General features: G+C 43.0%; 1 protein-coding gene across 1 annotated transcript in view; it reads right to left on the reverse strand.

Moving 5' to 3' along the window:
* The window catches only part of cplx2b (complexin 2b), a 63,833-nt gene extending 55,525 nt beyond the window's left edge, over positions 1-8,308 (reverse strand). The window contains exon 1 of the mRNA XM_078289147.1: positions 8,258-8,308. The gene's annotated coding sequence lies outside the window, so the exon portion shown is untranslated. The remainder of the gene's footprint in view (positions 1-8,257) is intronic.
* Between the last annotated feature and the right edge of the window lie 859 nt (positions 8,309-9,167).

Consider the following 9,167-nt stretch of genomic DNA (forward strand, 5'->3'; position numbering starts at 1 on the left):
GGTATGTGTGTGTGTGTGTGTGTGTGTGTGTGTGTGTGTGTACAGGGTCTGAAAGTCCTTAAAGTTCAAAAAATTTCCATGAAATCAAAAATGTTGGGGCAAAAAAAAGTATAGCCCTTTTGTTGCATTTCACAATGTTCACATTTTTTAGTGTTTAGATTTTGAGTTGTCAAATTTCCAAGCGTAAATACGAATACAGTCCCTAGTGGGCCACCGTAGGTGATTCGTGGGAGTCCGTGACCGGGGCGATTCTTTCCAGTGCATTCTGGGAGAGAAAAACAGCGGTTTTTGATCATAAAACAAGCGAGTACACAGCCTGAAGCAGGAGAAAATGTTGGCAAGAGAAAATACCAAAAGTCAGCAAAAAATAAAACAACCAATATGTAAAAAAAAAAAAAACTTGTAGAAGATGGACTGCTTAGGGGACAGAGAGTCTTCTGGAAGGCTGCTGCCAGTTTCCAGCAGTGGGAAAGAAGTTCAAACAACTACAGGTACAAGTTGGGTGTTTATTTTTTTGTTGTTTCAGAGTTCAATAAAATTCACCCGGAAAACGACCAAAATGCCGCTAAAAATCAGATCAAGGCGGCAACATGCCCTCCGGAAAAAGCATGTGTAGAATATATTCATGCTGCGTTCTGTATTCATGTTCGCTGTCGGCTCTGACAACACGCCGCCGGAGGAGGTAACAGCCGCGGCCAGAACACCGAGGCTCAGGAACAGACTCTCGATCTGTCGGTGTGTCTCTCCGTCCTCCAGGAGTCACAGATGACGAGGTTACGCCGCGTGATGGGGGGGGAAACCACTGGGAAAACACCACTGAGCCACTGATACACCAGTCCAACCTGTCACCATGTGGCGGCTTTACACGTAAATCAAAAAATCAAAAAATCAAAAAATATGAAGGAATAGGAAGTACCTTGAATGCAAAAAGTAAGTTTACTAATGCTCATAGAGCGCACAAATGAACAAAAAGTGCTTAAGTGAGCAAGGAACAAACACAAAAATATACATGCAAATTTACATGCATGTTTATTTTTTATATTTATCTTTGGGCTTCTTTGGAAGACTTTTCCCTTTAAAGACTTCCCTTTTAAAGTCTTTAAAAGCCCTGTAATATATTCAAATTGTCCTCTATTTATATATCTATGTGATCAAAGATGTTTAATAAAGACATTGTTAAAGTTTGATTTTGTTCGAGTGGTTGAATTTAAAGTTATTGCATTTTCAAAACTCCATCCTTTTTCCCAGTCATTTTCAGACTAACTCCAGGAAACGCATCACAGCTGGACTCGCTCCTGATTGGCTCCCTCACTAAAGAATGACTGAAATCTGTCCAATCAGGGTCCAGTTTGCAGCATTTGAACTGGGAAGTCTCCACTCAGCAGGTTTACCTCATTTGAATTAGAGGAGCCGCTGCTAATCAGGAGCGGCCAATCAGGAGCCAGTATTGTGACAACTCAGTCTTCACATTCATTTAGTTTAACTTATTCAATTCAACTTTGAACTAAACTACATTTATCTGCAGAACATCATGAAGAGCAATAATGTGATCTGAGCTGTGGTATGTTTGAAAACAAACTGATGAAAAAAAAAGATCCAAATTCATTATTATCAGCATCAAAATGTTTAGAAGCAGGAAGTCCATCTCAAACTCTTAAGACTCATTTACCCATCAGGCTTAGCATTTCCTGAGTGACTCCCTTCACCCGAGCTTTCCTCACGCCATAATTTGTAGATAATTGATGAGACATTTTCAATGATTTATATCGCCATGCGCAGTGTGTGAGACTGTACAGCAATAAATAAATAACAGGATAAACCCCCAACACACACACACACACACACACACACACACTGACACTTATTCTTTTTTTACCCCGACTACGCCTCTGAATACGTCTCTTTTAAAAAAAATGATGATATAATACAAAGTCTCGCAGCATGTAAACAGCGACACTTGTTCTAAATAAAAAGAGTTTGTCTCCCAGCAGTTTGATTGGAGATATTTCGGTGGCGAGCCGGTTATAAATAATGCATCTTTTATGAATTCTCTGTGGCGTTCGGTGGCCCCCTGTGGCGAGGTCCCCGCAGAACAAAACACTGGGAGAGAAGTCTTCAAACACACACACACACACACACACATACACACACACACACACACACACACACCTGTCATTCTCCACAAACTCCTGAAGAAGCCATTCATCATCCTCTCAGACAGTGGAGCCTGTTTACAGTTCAGTCCTCCAGCGCCGCTATTGTTTGCATTAGTTTGATATTATCAGCATGCAGAACAACATCAGGTCTCATTTATAAAGCAACACACCAAAGTTATTATCATAAACTAAGACGAAAACTAGGAGAGTCAAAACCAATCTGATTCCAGTCTCTGTAACTTTATCTTCTTTACTCTTCTTCTGTGGTTCTTTACTCTTCTTCTGTGGTGTTCATACCAGTTGAGAACACATGAAGAAGAAACAGCTGAATATGAGCATCAGCCCAGACTTCATTTTGTTCTGCTAGGCTTTCCAAGCATCCGTCTCCTTCTACCCATAATCCCTTGTGTTTCGGGGTGGTTTCCTGTAGTCGGTTGGATTAATGAACCGCACCGCAGTTCTCTTGTTAGAGGACTGAGACTCTCGCTGCCGTTATTTGGTGCCACCAGAGGTCAAAGGTCATCGTTCTCACCTGGACAAACCGACTGAACTGAAGGAGGAAACGCTGCAGAGTTCAGATGAACAGATCAGAACATGCTGGCTGTTGAACGCAGCCTGACAGTTTACTAATTTGGTTCTGCTGTATAACACTGAAGAGAGAACTGTGCAGTACTAACGCAGGACAGATGCAATTCTACAACAGATGCTGTATAGACTGCAGGTTTATTAAGGGGAGGGAATCCTCTTTCTCTCTCTCCCATGTTTTCCGTCATGCCTTACTCTATACTATCTAATATAATATCTAATAAAGCAGATATGTTGTTAAGCTAAAATCCAGTCTCATCCCCACTGACTGAGCCGCTGTAGATTCTCCCTGTTTGTCCAAATTAAATTCTGCCGTCAGTTTGCTCACTGGTGGGAAATCTTCTCCACACAGGAAGAGACCGATCCAGACTGAAGAGGAAGAGTCTCCTGAACAGCAGCAGAGGAAGCCGGTTGCCTTTGATACATTTTACATTTCCGGACACAGCAACAGTTTGTTTGGAATCAACAGAAGAAGAAGAACTGGGTAGTTAGCATGAGCAGTGATAGCCACCATGGCTGAACAGACAGAGAAAAGAGAAACTCAAACTGCATCAACAGGAAATCTGACTTTCTCTCCCAAACTGATACTCCATGTATGTTATGTCCCGCCCCAACATCCTGTTCCAACAGGAAATACATCACATTAAGGAAGCAAGATGCTCTCAATATGCCATTTCATTGTGGCTTTAAAGATGCTTTAAAGAGCGAACACTTTGTGATATCAGCTTGATAAGCGTTTTAAACACAACGCGTCAGTGAACCTCCTAAAGAAACTCAAACTGCATCAACAGAAAATCCAAGCTCCGCCCACACTGTTTGACTGACAGGTGATCTCTGGGAAGTGCAGTGCAGAATAACAAAGATGAAGACTAAATAAATAAATAAAAAACTGATGGATTACAACTTAAAGGTCCCATATGGTGTAAAGCAGGACTCCCCTTGCCTCTGTGATGATAAAGGAGTTGGATGTGTATCTAAACATGGTGAAAGTATCAAAACTAAATCCACACAATCCATATTAGAAAAGCGAGCCTCTAAACGAGCCGTTTGGACTTCCGTAACTTTGTGGCGTCACAAAGGTTCGCTCATTATCATTTCTGTAAGAAATAATAGACTAACAAAGTGTTTTTTTCAAAGCGGTCGAGCGGTCGTCATCGTTTATTACCGGAGAGTTTTCCCTACCTGTAGCCGCCGGGCCGCGGCGTCTCACGTTTCACTCTTGAAACGGTTAGCCAATCGGAACAGAGGGGTCGTTAATATTAATGAGCCTTAAAGACACGGCGACAGAAACGGCCTGTTCTTGGTAAGGCTCAGAGAGATGCTGGAAAATGAACGTAGAGAAATGGATTGAGAGTGTTTTTGGTTCATGACACCACACACACAGCTTTGAATGGACCTCAAGGCCTAAAATAAAACTCTGGAAAGTGGAGAATATGGAACCTTTAAATTAGAAAAAGTACATTTCACTATGGGAAAATAACAGGGGGAATATGACTAACTGCCAAACGAAATACAGTTCAGTTACAGCCATTTGAACTGATCCTGCATTTCACATCGTCATGCAAATTCAAAGTGCTGAAAACTGTGATTCATAGGGTCTGGATACCAGGCTAGCATTTCACTGCATCAAGCCTCAATTTGCCTGAGGAAACCACACAGCAACCTGTGTAATAAAGCTTGCGTCCTGCTGGTCCGGCCCTCCATGAAACCCATTTGCACGCCTTCGCTTCAGAATAACACGCAAGCCGGGAAGTAACGTCTCGATGTACAGCGCGGCTCCGACTGCATGAGCGCAGCCTTGATGACTAACGCCGTATCGGTGCAGAGATTGTTCGGTGTGTTTTGTGGCGAACGCCAAACACACACGGGCCGAGGCTCTCTCTGCGCTCCTGCCACTCAAACGCTCATTGTTCGCCGGTACAATGCTGGAGATTTATTCATCTATTTAGCAATGCCAGATTTTCTATTGACAATAGAATAATGACAGAGTAATGATAATGGAGATTCAGTCATTTTCTGACACCCATGGTAAAGCCTGAAGTCGGAGATGTCACGACCCAAATAATAACTGTAATCCTCTTTAAAGACGTGCAGGTTTTTTCCTCGTTATGCAATTAGTTATAATGGCGAATTATAATGTTTTTTTGCGAGTAGAAACGGGAGCCTCAGTGATTTCTGCAGTTACACAAAGGCAAAAGGCCGTGACTAGAGGGTTTATATCAACAAAAATGATACCCATAAACGCTGCTGGATGATATTTACAACTCCCTTCTGCAAACTTTAAGCAGAAGAGAACATGAGCTTTCAAGTCATTTTTTCCTCAGTTTCTCTCTGGGTTTTTTTGTTTTTTTTGATCCTACTTGTGGATTGGCTGTCTGGATTTGCTCAGGATCTCAGAGATTCTTTCCGGAGGGCTGGGAAGTTACAAATCCACAGCTGCAGGGAAAGGCGAATAGTGAAAATCCTGATAAAAAATGAGCTTGCAGCAGCTGTGGAACACACAGCTGATGGTCATTATCATAATTCACCTGACAGTGATATATTCAGAAATCCTAAATACCAGGATTGCCTTTAATGATGGAAGTGCAGCAGAGGATATACAACAATAAAGAGAGTTCCCACCTAGCTGTCCATCAAGATAACACACATTAAAGGTGCAATATGATTCAGTTAGGGGGCGTGGTCATGTAAGTATGGGATAGATGAGTTTTGATGGCGATATGACATCACATATGAAAGTACTTTCGATAGCGTATGTGTATGTTTTTTCTACGTGTATTTTGTCTATGTAATTTATATATACAGTACTGTGCAAAAGTCTTAGGCACATGTAAAAAAAAATCGAAGATGCTTTCAAAAATAATGAAATGAAAAGTTTCTAAATATTAAAAAAAATTACTATAAAGAGCAGTCTACTGACACACTAATGCAGAAAACAAATAAATAAACATCTAAGACAAAATGTATATAAAACAGCTAGGGTGCCTAAGACTTTTGCACAGTACTGTATATTCTATGTTTGGGACTCGAGTCACATGACTTGGACTCGAGTCAGACTCAAGTCACAATTGTAATTGCTTGAGACTTGACTTGATGCATGAAGAGAAGACTTGAGACTTGACTTGACTTGGGTTCTGGTGACTTGGGACTTGACTCTGACTTGTACTTTGATGACTTGAAAAGGTTTCTAAAGTCTTGACTTGAGATCTTGTGTTTGTGTAAATGACTTAGATTGAAAGTGATGAGATTTGTTCCAGCGGACGACTGAATTTAAATTCTGTTTTCTGAATTTGTATGAATGAACAGGTGGTTCTAATTTTAATTTGACCTGACCGAAGATCCATCATGGATCAGAAGAGTTAAATCGTAGCCTACTTCAGAGTGCGGGTTCTACTTTTCAACCAATATTATTCAGTTACCAAGATTTTGTTTCCAAATCTATTGTGGCTCAGGATGAGAATAATGTTTTAAAATGTGCTTTGCAAATAAATGTAGTTTAGTTAAAAGGAGCCTGATTGGCCGACTAATTCAAATGAGGTAAAACTGCTGAGTGGTAAAGAGAGTTTTTTTTTTTTCACCACACACACACAACCACCTGTCACACACTGACTTCTCCTCTGACAAGCTCATACTTTTTTGGTCTACCTCATCTCCTACTTCTGTTGGTTGGTGGTTTACTACGTTTCCCACAATGCCTTTCAACAACCCCCAGACAAGGGGTGTGAACTTGTTGCATACAGCATGTAGGTGGAAAGAGAGATAGTGATAGTAAGAGAGGGAGTTTCTCCAGTCGAGTAAAAGTGAGAGTCGTCCCTTCCTCAAACCCCAACCTGTCTCTCTGCTGCAGTGCATTCTGGTCTCTCTCCTGCTCCTGTGGTGGAGAAACTGGTCTCTCTCCTCTTCTACGATGGATTTCTCCCTGTATGATTGTTGAACGTCTCTCGGTGCAAAATGGCGGCTCTAGAAAGAAGCCCTCGCTCTTTGATTCTGAGGGACTGACACCAAAACCTGACGTTTACCGCTGATGTTTTACATCCTGAAACATTTTCTCATATCAAACTCCACTGTAGCTGCTGGAAATATCTGGAGGTGATGTCACCTCGTCTACGATTGGCCGGTTATCCACCAAGAAGAAAAACACAACAAACTACTGGATGGGGCCAGGAATGAAAAGTACATCATCAACAGCTGTTTTTCAGTGTTAGTGTTTTTTGGGGGGATTTTACCTTTAATTCTAGTAGTTGAGGTATTTCAGAGGTTACTACTGCTCAGTTTTCTCTGCCTGTGATTGGCTACAGCAGGCTATTAGCATCTCCCTCTCTCTCTCTCCCTCTCTCTCACACACACACACACACACACACACACACACACAACCACCTCTCACACTGCCTTCTTCTCTGACAAGCTCATATAGATGATGCACACACACACACACACACACACACACACACACACACACACACACACACCACCTCTCAAACATCGCCTTCCTCTATGAAAATCTCTCTCTCTCTGACTTGCACACACACACACACACACACGCACGCACGCACACACACACCGCCAGTGTATTACATAAAGCTAATCAATGCACTCGGTCCTATAAATAATTCAGGCTCTCCACCATCCGTCCCTCAGCAGTCCGCATCCTGCCGCGCGCGCTGCACACTAAACCGCACAGAAAACGCGCAGAAGGGCGCGCGGAAAACGTAATTAAACGCGGGATCTGGATCATTCTTGATCATGCATTTCATTGAAAGCTCTCCTCGGCTGCTTTCTGTGAATGGTTTCTAAAGCGACAAACAGCCTCTTCCTCCTCCTCCTCCTCCTCCTCCTCCTCCTCCTCCCATCATTCGCACCTACAGGAGCGATATGGCGGTGAAACAGGCGAGATCGCTGTTCACCTGGACGGAGAGATAGGTGGATGTGCAGGCAGACAGACAGACAGACAGACAGACAGACGCAGGCCTGTTAGGGGAGGAAACATCATCTACACGCGCTCATTTCGGATATCCAGGAGTCAAAACTGAGAAGCAAAGCCGCCGTACAACCGCAATTTAGAGATAGGAATCATGCGTTTCCTCCCCGAGCGTCTCCTCTTGTTCCATTAAGTCTCTTTACAGGTAAAACCGCCTGGTACCTGCAGCCCGGTACCTGCAGGCTGCAACCCGCCTGCCGCCCGCATCAAGCCAGCAGCCTTCCAGCGCGTTCCCTTCTCCACACAAACCAGCAGATCACGCCTAAACCTGCGCGCACCCATCCCTCCTCGTCTCCTTATCTCCTCTCTCCTCATCCTCTTTCCTCATCCCCTCTCTCCTCTCCTCATCCCCTCTCTTCCCTCCTCTCATCTCCCCGTCTTCCCACCAGTAGCCATCCGAGCAGCACCAGCACCAGAAAGGCGTTATCAGTTATCACCTCTTAAAAACACACACACACAAAAACGAGCATCCCCGCCACCTGTTTCCGAGGCGTTTTTTCTGTTATTTTTTGCGCACGGTGCGTTTGGTTTTACTAACCTGATGCGTCTGGAGCGACCGAGGCGGCGAAACGGATCCCGACCAGCGACCAGTCTGCAGCCCACCTCCGTTTGATGCTTCCCCTGGATCCCTCTCTCTCTCTCTCTCTCTCTCTCTCTCTCTCTCTCTCTCTCTCTCTCTCTCTCTCTCTCTTTCTCTCTTTGTCTCTCTACCGCCCCCCCTGCACACTATTACCTCACAGCCACTCCACTCTTCTCCTCCAAGACAGGAGAAAGCATGGCGACACATAGCAAAAAGGGCTTCCATATAGGCTGTATAGGAGCAGAAAATAGAGTTCTTTAGGCTCGAGTAAAACCTCTTTTCAAAAGGTTCTGTGCTCAAATGGTTCCACACTGAAGCTTTTTGATGCTGGAAAAACCCTTTGAGAAGAAAACGAAATGCTGCAAACCAGCAGCATTAAAGGTCTAATAACACTTGTGGCTGCCATAGCTCTAGTGCATTATTATAAGGAATTAATTATACTGATATTATATTATATTAGATGATCCATTCAGCAACTTCACCAGGTGACAGATGATGCCAGGACAGCAGACAGATGGTACATTATGTCAGGGATAACGTGCGGTGAGCTGGACATGATGCAGAATAAACCCAAACAAGGTGAATAAAGACCTGAGGCTCACTGTTTATTATCCTGCTCATTACAAATAAAAAAAAAATGACATGACTTATATCCATACTTATAAAAAAAAGTGACAGTTTGACACAAAACATTGATTTAAAATTATTTTATTACAAATTTACAAGCTTGCACCAAAAAATAGTTCAGCAGAACTGTAACCATAGCAACATCTGTAGCTAGCATCCATGCTACACTGTCGCAGAAATGTAACCATAGAAACGTAAACAAATAGATTGTTGTTCAGCCTCTAACCAGCAAGCTCAAGTC

The sequence above is a fragment of the Centroberyx gerrardi genome, chromosome 16, assembly GCF_048128805.1.
Source record: "Centroberyx gerrardi isolate f3 chromosome 16, fCenGer3.hap1.cur.20231027, whole genome shotgun sequence".
NCBI lineage: Eukaryota > Metazoa > Chordata > Actinopteri > Beryciformes > Berycidae > Centroberyx > Centroberyx gerrardi.